General features: G+C 46.8%; 1 non-coding gene across 1 annotated transcript; it reads left to right on the forward strand.

The window, feature by feature from the left end:
- Nucleotides 1-15,398: 15,398 nt before the first annotated feature.
- Nucleotides 15,399-15,589, forward strand: LOC139274455 (U2 spliceosomal RNA). The gene has a single exon (XR_011595513.1). It is a non-coding gene; the product is annotated as a U2 spliceosomal RNA (small nuclear RNA).
- The last annotated feature ends 337 nt before the right edge of the window (nucleotides 15,590-15,926 follow it).

Here is a 15,926-nt window from a genome sequence, read left to right on the forward strand (position 1 = left end):
TTTAATGTGTATTCCCTTGCCGTGTTAGCCCTCCCCAAATGCATTACCACAAACTTCTGTAGATTGAGTTCCATTTGCCACTGTTCTACCCACCTGAGCAGTTCATTGATATCTTCCTGCAGTCTACAGCTTTCTTCTTCAGTAACAACCACACAGCCGATTTTAGTATCGTCTGCAAACTTCTTAATCATACCGCCTACATTCAAGTCTAAATCATTGATGTATACTGTTATGTATGCAACACCTTGTAACCAACATTCTACCGCCACCAGAGGGCGCATCCTTTGGAGTCCCAAGGGATCCCAGCATCCCTTGGGAGCACTGTATATAAAGCAGGCCTTCCATGCTGTGCGGGCACTCTGGAGTCAGTATAAAGAGGCTGAGGTCATACTTACACATGTCTACAGTACTCAGTCACGTTGCTTTATTTGAGACGTAACAACTGGCGCCGAGTAATAGATAACGAAGCATCACGCGAAAATGCAGAGAACTGTTGGTATCCTAGAGAAATTCTCAGAAGGTGATGATTGGGAAGCCTTCGTGGAGCGACTCGACCAATACTTCGTGGCCAACGAGCTGGAAGGGAATGTGAACGCTGCCAAACGAAGGGCGATCCTCCTCACCGCCTGCGGGGCAACAATCTATGGCCTCATGAAGAATCTTCTTGCTCCGGTGAAACCAACAACCAAATCGTATGAACAACTGTGTACGCTGGTCTGGAAGCAGCTAAATCCGAAGGAGAGCGTTCTGATGGCAAGGTATCGATTTTATACATGTCAACGGTCTGAAGGCCAGGAAGTGGCGAGCTACGTCGCCGAACTAAGGCGCCTTGCAGGACATTGCGAATTCGATGGATTTCTGGAGCAAATGCAAAGAGACTTTTTTGTGCTCGGTTATCCTTCGCAAACTATTGAATGTTGAAACACCGAACCTGAGCAAAGCCATAACGATAGCCCAGGCATTCATGTCCACCAGCGATAAAACCAAACAAATTTCGCCGCATAAAGATGCATCGTCAAGTACTGTACACAAAGTAACGTCGTCTTCAGGCAGGAATGCATATGGCAGAATGTACGCGCCTCCAGCTGCACGACCTCAGATGACCCAGAGTCTGCCATCAAGCAGTTAATAACTTGTTGGCGCTGCGGAGGTGATCATTGAGCCCATCAATGCCGCTTCAAACACTATGCGTGCAAAGGTTGTGGAACAATGGGACACCTCCAGCGATTGTGCAGACGAGCTGCAAACCACCACGTTGCAGAGGAAGACCGATCCATGGCGGATCAAACTGAACTAGAGACTCGAACCAAGGAGGCAGAAGTACGGGGTACACACCTTCACCATGAAATGTCCACCAATCATGTTAAAAGTTGAACTGAACGGAATTCCAGTATCCATGGAATTGGACATGGGTGCGAGTCAGTCTATCATGAGCAAAACGGCCTTCGAGAGGCTGTGGTGCAACAAGGCACAAAGACCCAAGCTGAGCCCTATTCATACCAAGCTGAGAACTTACACGAAAGAGCTGATCCCTGTAATTGGCAGTGTAGCAGTAAAGGTCTCCTATGATGGAGCGGTGCATGAACTCCCACTATGGATTGTACTGGGAGATGGCCCCACAATGATGGCCGCCAAGTCGGAGGCCATCAAGAACGCGCCGAGACCACAGAACGTGATGGAGCTACGGTTGTGCCTGGGACTCCTCAATTATTTTGGTGATTTCCTACCCGGGTAAAGCACCTTGCTAGAACCCCGACACATGTTGCTACACAAGGGAGATGACTGGGTATGGGGGAAATCACAAGAGACTGCTTTTGAGAAAGCCAGAAATCTGTTATGTTCCAACAAACTGCTTGTTCTGTATGACCCATGTAAATGTTTAGTGCTAGCTTGCGATGCGTCTTCGTACGGGGTCGGGTGTGTACAACAAGCAAACGAACCGGGAACATTGCAACCGGTTGCTTATGCATCCAGGGTTTTGTCCAAGGCCAAAGGGGCCTACAGCATGATTGAAAAAGAAGCTCTGGCATGCGTTTACGGGGTGAAATAAATGCACCAGTATCTGTTTGGGCTCAAGTTCGAATTAGAAACTGACCATAAGCTGTTCATATCGCTAAGAAAGGCAGGGAAACGTTCATACGCGACCTACACAGTACCCACCCAGGCATAGTAATGATGAAAGCTACAGCTAGATCCCATGTGTGGTGGCCCGGAATCGACTCCGATTTGGAGTCTTGCGTGTGCTAATGCAACACTTGCTCTCAACTGAGCAATGCACCCAGGGAGGTACCGCTAAGTTTGTGGTCATGGCCCTCCAAACCGTGGTCTAGGATCCACGTTGACTTCGCTGGCCCGATTCAAGGCAAAATGTTTTTGGTTGTTGTGGATGCTTATTCAAAATGGATTGAGTGTATAATAATGTCTGTAAGCACGTCCACTGCCACCATCGAAAGCCTACGAGCCATGTTTGCCACGCATGGGCTGCCTGATGTCCTTGTCAGCGACAATGGGCCGTGCTTCACCAGCACTGAATTCAAGGAATTCATGACCTGCAATGGGATCAAGCACGTCACATCTGCCCCGTTCAAGCCCGCATCTAACGGCCAGGCAGAACAGGCAGTCCCAACTATCAACAAAAAGGAGGCAAAAGCAAAAGACAGAAAGGAGATGAGGAAAAGTGGAGGGCAGAGAAACCCAAGGCAAAGAACAAAAAGGGCCACTGTACAGCAAAATTCTAAAAGGACAAAGGGTGTTAAAAAAACAAGCCTGAAGGCTTTGTGTCTTAATGCAAGGAGTATCCGCAATAAGGTGGATGAATTAACTGTGCAAATAGATGTTAACAAATATGATGTGATTGGGATTACGGAGACGTGGCTCCAGGATGATCAGGGCTGGGAACTCAACATCCAGGGGTATTCAACATTCAGGAAAGATAGAATAAAAGGAAAAGGAGGTGGGGTAGCATTGCTGGTTAAGGAGCAAATTAAGGCAATAGTTCGGAAGGACATTAGCTTGGATGATGTGGAATCTATATGGGTAGAGCTGCAGAATACCAAAGGACAAAAAACGTTAGTGGGAGTTGTGTACAGACCTCCAAACAGTATTAGTGATGTTGGGGAGGGCATCAAACATGAAATTAGGGGTGCGTGCAATAAAGGTGCAGCAGTTATAATGGGTGACTTTAATATGCACATAGATTGGATTAACCAAACTGGAAGCAATACGGTGGAGGAGGATTTCCTGGAGTGCATAAGGGATGGTTTTTTAGACCAATATGTCGAGGAACCAACTAGGGGGGAGGCCATCTTAGACTGGGTGTTGTGTAATGAGAGAGGATTAATTAGCAATCTCGTTGTGCGAGGCCCCTTGGGGAAGAGTGACCATAATATGGTGGAATTCTGCATTAGGATGGAGAATGAAACAGTTAATTCAGAGACCATGGTCCAGAACTTAAAGAAGGGTAACTTTGAAGGTATGAGGAGTGAATTGGCTAGGATAGATTGGCGAATGATACTTAAGGGGTTGACAGTGGATGGGCAATGGCAGACATTTAGAGACCACATGGATGAACTACAAAAATTGTACATTCCTGTCTGGCATAAAAATAAAAAAGGGAAGGTGGCTCAACCGTGGCTATCAAGCGAAATCAGGGATAGCATTAAAGCCAAGGAAGTGGCATACAAATTGGCCAGAAATAGCAGCGAACCCGGGGACTGGGAGAAATTTAGAACTCAGCAGAGGAGGACAAAGGGCTTGATTAGGGCAGGGAAAATGGAGTACGAGAAGAAGCTTGCAGGGAACATTAAGAAGGATTGCAAAAGTTTCTATAGATATGTAAAGAGAAAAAGGTTAGTAAAGACAAACGTAGGTCCCCTGCAGTCAGAATCAGGGGAAGTCATAACGGAGAACAAAGAAATGGCGGACCAATTGAACAAGTACTTTGGTTCGGTATTCACTGAGGAGGACACAAACAACCTTCCGGATATAAAAGGGTTCGGAGGGTCTAGTAAGGAGGAGGAACTGAGGGAAATCCTTATTAGTCGGGAAATTGTGTTGGGGAAATTGATGGGATTGAAGGCCGATAAATCCCCAGGGCCTGATGGACTGCATCCCAGAGTACTTAAGGAGGTGGCCTTGGAAATAGTGGATGCATTGACAGTCATTTTCCAACATTCCATTGACTCTGGATCAGTTCCTATGGAGTGGAGGGTAGCCAATGTAACCCCACTTTTTAAAAAAGGAGGGAGAGAGAAAACAGGGAATTATAGACCGGTCAGCCTGACATCGGTAGTGGGTAAAATGATGGAATCAATTATTAAGGATGTCATAGCAGTGCATTTGGAAAAAGGTAATATGATAGGTCCAAGTCAGCATGGATTTGTGAAAGGGAAATCATGCTTGACAAATCTTCTGGAATTTTTTGAGGATGTTTCCAGTAGAGTGGACAAGGGAGAACCAGTTGATGTGGTATATTTGGACTTTCAGAAGGCTTTCGACAAGGTCCCACACAAGAGATTAATGTGCAAAGTTAAAGCACATGGGATTGGGGGTAGTGTGCTGACATGGATTGAGAACTGGTTGTCAGACAGGAAGCAAAGAGTAGGAGTAAATGGGGACTTTTCAGAATGGCAGGCAGTGACTAGTGGGGTACCGCAAGGTTCTGTGCTGGGGCCCCAGCTGTTTACACTGTACATTAATGATTTAGACGAGGGGATTAAATGTAGTATCTCCAAATTTGCAGATGACACTAAGTTGGGTGGCAGTGTGAGCTGCGAGGAGGATGCTATGAGGCTGCAGAGCGACTTGGATAGGTTAGGTGAGTGGGCAAATGCATGGCAGATGAAGTATAATGTGGATAAATGTGAGGTTATCCACTTTGGTGGTAAAAACAGAGAGACAGACTATTATCTGAATGGTGACAGATTAGGAAAAGGGGAGGTGCAGCGAGACCTGGGTGTCATGGTACATCAGTCATTGAAGGTTGGCATGCAGGTACAGCAGGCGGTTAAGAAAGCAAATGGCATGTTGGCCTTCATAGCGAGGGGATTTGAGTACAGGGGCAGGGAGGTGTTGCTACAATTGTACAGGGCCGTGGTGAGGCCACACCTGGAGTATTGTGTACAGTTTTGGTCTCCTAACTTGAGGAAGGACATTCTTGCTATTGAGGGAGTGCAGCGAAGGTTCACCAGACTGATTCCCGGGATGGCGGGACTGACCTATCAAGAAAGACTGGATCAACTGGGCTTGTATTCACTGGAGTTCAGAAGAATGAGAGGGGACCTCATAGAAACGTTTAAAATTCTGACGGGGTTAGACAGGTTAGATGCAGGAAGAATGTTCCCAATGTTGGGGAAGTCCAGAACCAGGGGACACAGTCTAAGGATAAGGGGGAAGTCATTTAGGACCGAGATGAGGAGGAATTTCTTCACCCAGAGAGTGGTGAACCTGTGGAATTCTCTACCACAGAAAGTTGTTGAGGCCAATTCACTAAATATATTCAAAAAGGAGTTAGATGAAGTCCTTACTACTAGGGGAATCAAGGGGTATAGTGAGAAAGCAGGAATGGGGTACTGAAGTTGCATGTTCAGCCATGAACTCATTGAATGGCGGTGCAGGCTACAAGGGCCGAATGGCCTACTCCTGCACCTATTTTCTATGTTTCTATGTTTCTATCAAGCAAAGCTTGAAACGTGTGTCGGAAGGCTCCCTGCAGACCCCACTCGCTCACCGGGGTTAACCCTGCCGAGCTGCTCATGAAAAGTGCACTCAAAACAAGGCTCTCTCTAGTCCATCTTGATCTCCATGATCATGTCGAGGGCAGGCGGCATCAACAAAGCATGTACCATTATCGCGCAAATTTGTCACGCAATGTTGAAGTCAATGACTCTGTATTTGTGCTCAACTATGGACATGGTCTCAAATGGCTAGCTGGCACTGTCATAGCTAAAAAGGGGAGTAGGGTGTTTGAGGTCAAACTTGCAAATGGACCAACTTGCAGAAAGCATTTGGACCAAACCAAACTGATTCACAGAGAGCTACGAGCAACCTGAAGAGGACACCACCAACTTCGATCCTCCGATACACACACAAGTGGCAACCGACATCACGGTTGACCACAAAGCTGAACTCATCATCCCCAGCAGCCCAGCAAGGCCAGCTACGCAGCAGCCCAGCGAAGGCCCAACCAACTCATCTGCACCTGTCTTTGTACCAAGATGAGCAACTAGGGAGCGGAAAGCCCCAGATTGTCTAACCATGTAAATAAGTGTAGTATTGACTTTGGCTGGGGGTGGGGGGAGCGATGTTATGTATGCAACACCTTGTAACCAGAATTCTCCCACCACCAGAGGGTGCATCTGTTGGAGTCCTAAGGGATCCCAGCATCCCTTGGGAGCACTATATAAGCAGGCCTTCCATGCTGTGCAGACACTCTGGAGTCAGAATAAAGAGACTAAGGTCACACTTACACAAGTCTACAGTACTCAGTCATGGTGCTTTATTTGAGACATAACATAGACCACAAAAAGCAAGTGACCCAGTACTGAGCCTCATGGAACCCCACTGGAAACAGCCTTCCAGTCACAAAAAACACCTATTAACCCGTTGCTTCCTGCCTCTGAGCCAATTTTGAATCCAACTTGCCACTTTGCCCTGGATTCCATGGGCTTTTACTTTTGTGATCAGTCTGCCATGTGGAACCTTATCAAAAGCCTTGCGAAAATCCATATACACTACATCGAAGACAGCACCCTCATCGACCCTCCTTGTTACCTCCTCAAAAAATTCAATCAAGTTAGTCAGACACGACCTGCCCGTAACAAATCAATGCTCACTGTCCTTGATTAATCTGTGTCTTTCTAAATGAAGATTTAAACTGTCCCTCAGAATTTTTTCCAATAACATTCCCACCACTGAGGTTAGGCTGACTGGCCTGTAATTACTCAGTATATCCCTTTCTCCCTTTTTAAACAAAGGTACAACGTTAGCAGTCCTCCAGTCCTCCGGCACCACACCTGTAGACAGAGAGGATTGGAAAATGCTTCTTTTGCTTCTCTTAACAGCCAGGAATAAAATTCATCTGGGCCTGAGGATCTATCCACTTTCAAAGTTGCTAAGCCCCTTAATACTTCCTCTCTCACTATGTTTATTTCATCTACTATTTCACACTCCTCCTCCCTGATTGCAATGCCTGCATTACCCTTCTCTTTTGTGAAAACAGATGCAAAATATTCATTAAGAACCATACCCATTACATACTGCTCAAGGAACCCATCCCTTATGCACTCTATGAACTCTTCCTCAACGCTACCCTGACCAATTTGATTTGTCCAATCAATATGGAGGTTAAATTCACCCATGATTATTGTTGTTCCCTTTTTACAAGTTCCCACTATTTCCTGGTTTATACTCCAAGCAACAGAGTTGTTACGGAACCAACCAGGGGGCAGGCTATCTTGGATGTGGTCCGGTGTAATGAGGCAGGATTAATACACAATCTCCTAGTAAAGGATCCCCTTGGAATGAGTGATCATAGCATAGTTGAATTTCAAATTCAGATGGAGGGTGAGAAAGTTGGATCTCAAACCAGCGGACTATGAAGATATGAGGGCAGAGTTGGCTAAAGTGGACTGGGAAAATAGATTAAAATGTAGGATGGTTGATGAACAGTGGTGTACATTTAAGGAGATATTGCACAACTCTCAAGAAAAATATATTCCAGTGAGGAGAAAAGGGTGTAAAAGAAAAGGTAGCCATCCGTGGCTAACTAAAGAAATAAAGGACGTTATCCAATTAAAAACAAGGACATACAAAGTGGCCAAAACTAGTGGGAGGACAGAAGATTAGAAAGCTTTTAAAAGCCAGCAAAGAATGACTAAAAAAATGATTAAGAAAGGGAAGATAGACTATGAAAGTAAACTAGCACGAAATATAAAAACAGATAGCAAGAGTTTCTATCGGTATATAAAAAGGAAAAGAGTGGCTAAATAAATGTCGGTCCCTTAGAGGGCGAGACCGGGGAATTAGTAATGGGGAACATGGAGAGAGCAGAAACTCTGAACAAATATTTTGTATCAGTATTTATGGAGATGACACAAACAATATCCCAACAGTTGATAATCAAGGCGCTATCGGGAGGGGGCGAGGAACACAATCACAATAACTAAGGAGGTGGTACTCAGTAAGATAATGGGATTAAAGGCGGATAAATCCCCTGGACCTGATGGCTTGCACCCTAGGGTCTTCAGAGAAGTGGTGGCAGGGATAATGGATGCATTGTTTGTAATTTACCAACATTCCCTCGATTCTGCGGAGGTGCCAGCAGATTGGAAAACTGCAAATGTAACACCCCTATTTTAAAAAGGAGGCAGACAAAAAGCAGGATACTATAGACCAGTTAGCCTAACATCTGTGGTTGGGAAAATGTTGGAGTCCATTATTAAAGAAGCAGAACATTTGGAAAAGCATAATTCGGTCAGGCAGAGTCAGCATGGATTTAGAAAGGGGAAGTCATGTTTGAAAAATTTGCTGGAATTCTTTGAAGATATAACGAACAGGGTGGATAAAGGGGAACCAGTGGATGTGGTGTATTTGAACTTCCAGGAGGCATTTGACAAGGTGCCACATAAAAGGTTACTGCACAAGATAAAAGTTCACGGGGTTGGGAGTAATATATTAGCATGGATAGAGGATTGGCTAACGAACAGAAAACAGAGAGTCGGGATAAATGGTTAATTCTCGGGTTGGCAAACAGTAACTAGTGGGGTACCGTAGGGCTCAGTGCTGGGAACTCAACTATTTACAATCTATATTAACGACTTGGAAGAAGGGACCGAGTGTAACGTAGCCAAGTTTGCTGACGATACAAAGATGAGAGGAAAAGCAATGTGTGAGGAGGACACAGAAACTCTGCAAAAGGACATAGACAGGCTCAGTGAGTAGGCAAAAATTTGGCAGATGGAGTATAATGTTGGAAAGTGTGAGGTCATGCACTTTGGCAGAAAAAAAAAGAGCAAGTTATTATTTAAACAGAGAAAAATTGCAAAGTGCTGCAGTACAGCGGGACCTGGGGGTACTTGTGCATGAAAGTCTTGCTACAGTTATACAGGGTATTGGTGAGGCCACACCTGGAATACTGCGTACAGTTTTGGTTTGCATATTTACGAAAGGATATACTTGCATTGGAGGCAGTTCAGAGAAGATTCACTAGGTTGATTCTGGAGATGAGGGGGTTGACTTATGAGGAAAGGTTGAGGAGGTTGGGCCTCTACTCATTGGAATTCAGAAGAATCACAGGTGATCTTATCGAAACGTATAAGATTATGAGGGAGCTTGACAGGGTGGATGCAGAGAGGATCTTTCCACTGATAGAAGAGACTAGAACTAGAGGACATAATCTTAGAATAAAGGGCTGCCCATTTAAAACTGAAATGAGGACAAACTTCTTCTCTCAGAGGGTTGTAAATCTGTGGAATTCACTGCCTCAGAGAACTGTGGAAGCCGGGACACTGAATAAATTTAAGACAGAGACAGAGATAGACAGCTTCTTAACCGATAAGGGGTTATGGGGAGCGGGCAGGGAAGTGGTCCTGAGTCCATGAGTGGATCAGCCATGATCGTATTAAAAGGCGGCGCAGGCTCGAGGAGCCGTATGGCCTACTCCTGCTCCTATTTCTTATGTTCTTATCATAAATGTTATTCCTGGTCTATCTTTCTCCTTTTTCATAACTAACCTAAATCTAACTGAATTATGATTACTGGCACCAAAATGCTCTCCCACTGAAAACCCTTCCTCCTGCCCAGCTTCATTCCGTAAAACTAAGTCCAGAACCACCCCTTCCCTTGTTTGGGCTTGTTACATAGGGGCGAAAAAAAACGGATATCGTCCCCTACGGGGCACAACGGACAAGATGTTTGCAGCGCGACAGCTGCACAAAAGATGCAGGGAACAGCGCCAACCCTTATACATGGCCTTCTTCGACCTTACAACGGCCTTTGACACTGTCAACCGCGAGGGTCTATGGAGCGTCCTCCTCCGCTTTCGATGCCCCAAAAGTACATCACCATCCTCTGCCTGCTCCATGACGACATGCAGGCCGTGATCCTTACCAACGGATCCATCACAGACCCAATCCACACCCGGACCGGGGTCAAGCAGGGCTGCGTCATTGCCCCAACCCTCTTCTCAATCTTCCTCGCTGCCGTGCTCCACCTCACAGTCGACAAGCTCCCGGCTGGAGTGGAACTAAACTACAGAACCAGTGGGAACATATTCAACCTTCGCCGTCTCCAGGCCAGTTCCAAGACCACCCCAACCTCTGTCGTCGAGCGACAGTACGCAGACGACGCCTGCGTCTGCGCACACACAGAGGCTGAACTCCAGGACGTAGTCGACGTATTTACTGAGGCGTACGAAAGCATGGGCCTTACGCTAAACATCAGTAAGACAAAGGTCCTCCACCAGCCTGTCCTCGCCGCACAACACTGCCCCCCAGTCATGAAGATCCACGGCGCGGCCCTGGACAACGTGGACCACTTCCCTTATCTCGGGAGCCTCCTATGAACAAGAGCAGGCATTGAGGACAAGATCCAACACCGCCTCCAGTGCGCCAATGCAGCCTTTGGCTGCCTGAGGAAAAGTGTGTTTGAAGACCAGGCCCTCAAAACTGTCACCAAGCTCATGGTCTAATGGGCTGTAGTAGTACCTGCCCTCCTGTATGGCTCAGAAACATGGACCGTGTACAGTAGACACCTCAAGTCGCTGGAGAAATACCACCAACGATGTCTTCGCAAGATCCTACAAATCCCCTGGGAGAACAGACGCACCGACGTTAGCGTCCTCGACCAGGCCAACATCCCCAGCACTGAAGCACTGACCACACTTGATCAGCTCCGCTAGGCAAGCTACAATGTTCGCATGCCAGACACGAGACTCCCAAAGCAAGTGCTCTACTCGGAAATCCTTCACGGCAAACGAGCCAAAGTTGGGCAGCGGAAACGTTATAAGAACACCCTGAAAGCCTCCCTGATAAAGTGCAACATCCCCACTGACACCTGGGAGTCCCTGGCCAAAGACCGCCCTAAGTAGAGGAAGTGCATCCGGGATGGCGTTGAGCTCCTCAAGTCTCGTCGCCAAGAGCATGCAGAAATCAAGCGCAGGCAGCGGAAAGAGCGTGCGGCAAACCAGTCCCACCCACCCCTTCCCTCAACGCCTATCTGTCCCACCTGTGACAGAAACTGTATTGGACTGTACAGCCACCTAAGAACTCATGTTAAGAGTGGAAGCAAGTCTTCCTCGATTCCAAGGATCTGCCTATGATGATGAAAAAAGTTCTCCTGAATGCATTTTAGGAATTCCGCACCCTCTATACCTTTCACACTAATTTTATCCCAGGTAATATTAGGGGAGTTGAAATCCCCTACGATTACTGCCCTATCTCCCTCTGACTGTTCTTCAATTCATTGCATATGGCCTTATTTGACGATCCTTTCAGCATATCATCCCCCCCTCACAGCTGTAATTGTTTCTTTAATCAATACTGCGACCCTGCCGTCCCCCGCCCCTCATTTATTACCCCCTGTCCCTCCCCTCTCTATCCCATCTGAAACCTGTGTAACCAGGAACGTTGAGCTGCTATACCTGCCCTTCTTTCAGCCATGTCTCAGTAATAGCTATAATGTCATACTCCCAAGTGTCTATCTGTGCTCTCAGCTCATCTGCCTCATTCACTATACTCCTTGCATTGAAGTCTATACCATTTAGCACTGCCAAACTCCCTTGTTGTCTATTTTCTAGCCCTTGTTTCCTCTGTCTTCCAAATTAACATTCTACTTTTCTGCTTTCCGATTTCAGCTTTACTTCTCTCCCCATTCCGTGGCCTCAAATTTGGCCCAGCCCGTTTTTCGGCGCACTTACCGGAGCTGCGCTGCTTTTCTCCGTTTCGAGGTGCGCCGAAAAATGTTGTTGCCACTTTGGCCGCTGTCCGGCCTCTTCCCTGTAGTCGCGCAGCGTGGCCAGTCGAGTCGGGGTGGAGCCAGCGTTCTGCGCAGAAAACTGTGCCGGGAGATCTGCACATGCGCAGTGGAGTCCGCTGGTGATGTCTGCGCATGCGCATTGCTCCTCGCTCCCAGCCTCTCCGTCTGCTTGCTGCAGCCTCTCTGTTAATTTGCTTGCTGCAGCTGCTCTGTAGGCCCCGATGCCGGCCAGTTGAATCGCTCCTCGCCCCTACCCCAGGCCGAGTGGCCCCCCGGTGCGTTGTCGTCCCGCCGCTAGCCCAGGCCGAGGGGCCTCCCAGTACGATTTCTAAGCGATCGATTGCACCGGGAGGCCACTCGGCCAGGGCTAGGGGCGGGCCGGAGAACTGATAGAAATCATTGGCAGGCAAGAGCACTATCAGTTCTCCAGCCCGCCCCCAGCCCAGGCCGAGCGGCCTCCCGCACCAGCCGGCCCGCTGCCTTCCCGGGCAGAGATTGAAGATGAAGGTAGGACTTATTTCAATTTTTTATTTCTTATTAAATTCTTAGAACTTTTTATTTGCAAGGTTTGGTGGTTTGTAAGGCTTGATCGTTTAGGTACAAGGTCCTCTCCGCTTCCCTTCCCGCCCCTATCCCAGACCGAATGGCCTCCGATGTACCATAAGAACATAACATAAGAACATAAGAATTAGGAAAGGAGTAGGCCATCTAGCCCCTCGAGCCTGCTCTGCCATTCAACAAGATCATGGCTGATGTGGCCGTGGACTCAGCTCCACTTACCCGCCCACTCCCCATAACCCTTAATTCCCTTATTGGTTAAAAATCTATCTATCTGTGATTTGAATACATTCAATGAGCTAGCCTCAACTGCTTCCTTGGGCAGAGAATTCCACAGATTCACAACCCTCTGGGAGAAGAAATTCCTTCTCAACTCGGTTTTAAATTGGCTCACCCGTATTTTGAGGCTGTGCCCCCTAGTTCTAGTCTCCCCGACCAGTGGAAACAACCTCTCTGCCTCTATCTTGTCCATCCCTTTCATTATTTTAAATGTTTCTATAAGATCACCCCTCATCCTTCTGAACTCCAACGAATAAAGACCCAGTCTACTCAATCTACCATCATAAGGTAACCCCCTCATCTCCGGAATCAGCCGAGTGAATCGTCTCTGTACCCCCTCCAAGGCTAGTATATCCTTCCTTAAGTAAGGTGACCAAAACTGCAGGCAGTACTCCAGGTGCGGCCTCACCAATACCCTGTACAGTTGTAGCAGGACCTCCCTGCTTTTGTACTCCATCCCTCTCGCAATGAAGGCCAACATTCCATTCGCCTTCCTGATTACCTGCTGCACCTGCAAACTAACTTTTTGGGAGAGTTTCATGCACAAGGACCCCCAGGTCCTTCTGCACCGCAGCATGTTGTAATTTCTCCCCATTCAAATAATATTCCCTTTTACTGTTTTTTTCCCCAAGGTGGATGACCTCACATTTTCCGACATTGTATTCCATCTGCCTCTCCTCAGCCCATTCGCTTAACCTATCTAAATCTCTTTGCAGCCTCTCTGTGTCCTCCACACAACCCGCTTTCCCACTAATCTTTGTGTCATCTGCAAATTTTCTTACACTACACTCTGTCCCCTCTTCCAGGTTATCTATGTATATTGTAAACAGTTGTGGTCCCAGCACCGATCCCTGTGGCACACCACTAACCACCGATTTCCAACCCGAAAAGGACCCATTTATCCCGACTCTCTGCTTTCTGTTCGCCAGCCAATTCTTGATCCATGCTAATACATTTCCTCTGACTCCGCGTACCTTTATCTTCTGCAGTAACCTTTTGTGTGGCACCTCATCGAATGCCTTTTGGAAATCTAAATACACCACATCCATCGGTACACCTCTATCCACCATGCTCGTTATATCCTCAAAGAATTCCAGTAAATTAGTTAAACATGATTTCCCCTTCATGAATCTGTGTTGCGTCTGCTTGATTGCACTATTCCTATCTCGATGTCCCACTATTTCTTCCTTAATGATGGCTTCAAGCATTTTTCCCACTACAGATGTTAAACTAACCGGCCTATAGTTACCTGCCTTTTGTCTGCCCCCTTTTTTAAACAGAGGCATTACATTTGCTGCTTTCCAATCCGCTGGTACCTCCCCAGAGTCCAGAGAATTTTGGTAGATTATAACGAATGCATCTGCTATAACTTCCGCCATCTCTTTTAATACCCTGGGATGCATTTCATCAGGACCAGGGGACTTGTCTACCTTGAGTCCCATTAGCCTGTCCAGCACTACCTCCCGAGTGATAGTGATTGTCTCAAGGTTCTCCCTTCCCACATTCCCGTGACCAGCAATTTTTGGCAGGGTTTTTGTGTCTTCCACTGTGAAGACCGAAGCAAAATAATTGTTTAAGGTCTCAGCCATTTTCACATTTCCCATTATTAAATCCCCCTTCTCATCTTCTAAGGGACCAACATTTACTTTAGTCACTCTTTTCCGTTTTATATATCTGTAAAATCCCCCATGATTACTGCCGTTCCTTTTTCACATCCTCGATTATTCCCTCGATTACTGTCCGCCCCACCGTGAAGTTATTATTTGGGGGGGCCTATAATCTACGCCCACCAGTGACTTTTTCCCCTTACTATCTCTAATCTCCACCCACAATGATTCAACATTTTGTTCATTAGAGCCAATATCATCTCTCACAACTGCCCTGATATCATCCTTTATTAACAGAGCTACCCCACCTCCTTTCCCTTCTTGTCTATCCCTCCGAATTGTCAGATACCCCTGTATGTTTAAGTCCCAGACCTGCGCCGATTTCTTTAACTCTCCCCAAGGGTTTTCTGAAGTGGCCACATACGCTGGAGTAACTATTAGCTGGCCAAAGTTGCCTAAATGGGCAGAACTGGCGTAGGTGGCTGGTAACGTCCCCTTTCGAGAAAAAAAAACGAACTGAAAGAATCGTAACTGAGTTACACTGGTGCAAATTGATTGGGGAAATGGGGATTTTGAAGTTACGCCAGAAAAACCAAGTTACTGCAAAAAAAACCAGAGCAACTCCTGGCCAAAACTGAGCCCCGTGTGTACAGTTATGAAGCCAGATCACCTCACCAGTCGGTTGTAGTGTTGTCACTCACGCAGCTGCTGGAAAACGTTTTGGTTGCATCGCAGCCTCTGACAGTGACGTACGTGTGGATAGGCACAACCCTCTCCATCTGATTGCTGGAATACTGTCACTTTACATATCTATGAAGCAGTTTCACTGAAAAAGGGAAAAAGGCAACTTCTGTAAACTAATCTGTTCCAATTAGAAAATAACAGTGAAAGAGTCAACAGTTATATGTCTTTGGGCACAGTCATTCTGACTCAATAAAGGGAGGGCAAACGGGAGCTGAGAACAGTTTGGGCCGCCGCGGCATCGCTTCTCGGCCTTTTGGCTAAGATCAAGTGTAGTATCTGTTCTTATCAGTTTAATATCTGATACGTCCCCTATCTGGGGACCATATATTAAATTGATTTTTGGAACAGGGAGATGGAATAGGGGCTTGCTCCGTCCACTCCACGCATCGACCCGGTATTGCAGTGTCTCTGGGAACGGTGCACCTCCCTTTTGGGAGAATTTCAAAATTAAAAGCAGATTCATTCAAAACATCTCCTTTTCTTCTTTCTTTTTATGCAGTCGCCGCAAAGTCACGGTGGGGAAGGGCCACAGTTTCCCTTCTGCCATGCAAAACCCGGGGGCAGGCTTGACATTCACTCTCAAATTTCAAAAAACACAACATGCTTATTACATGCATTACAAAGCTCTGCTGACACTCTCATCTGACAAATACCCACACACTTCCCCCACACACCAACAACAATTTCTTTGCACATTCTCTCGCAAAACACACTCCCGCTGCCCGCAACCAGTCTTTTAGCTCCAGCTTTTGCCTTAGCAAACTT

Source organism: Pristiophorus japonicus, chromosome 9 (genome assembly GCF_044704955.1).
Source record: "Pristiophorus japonicus isolate sPriJap1 chromosome 9, sPriJap1.hap1, whole genome shotgun sequence".
Classification (NCBI taxonomy): domain Eukaryota; kingdom Metazoa; phylum Chordata; class Chondrichthyes; family Pristiophoridae; genus Pristiophorus; species Pristiophorus japonicus.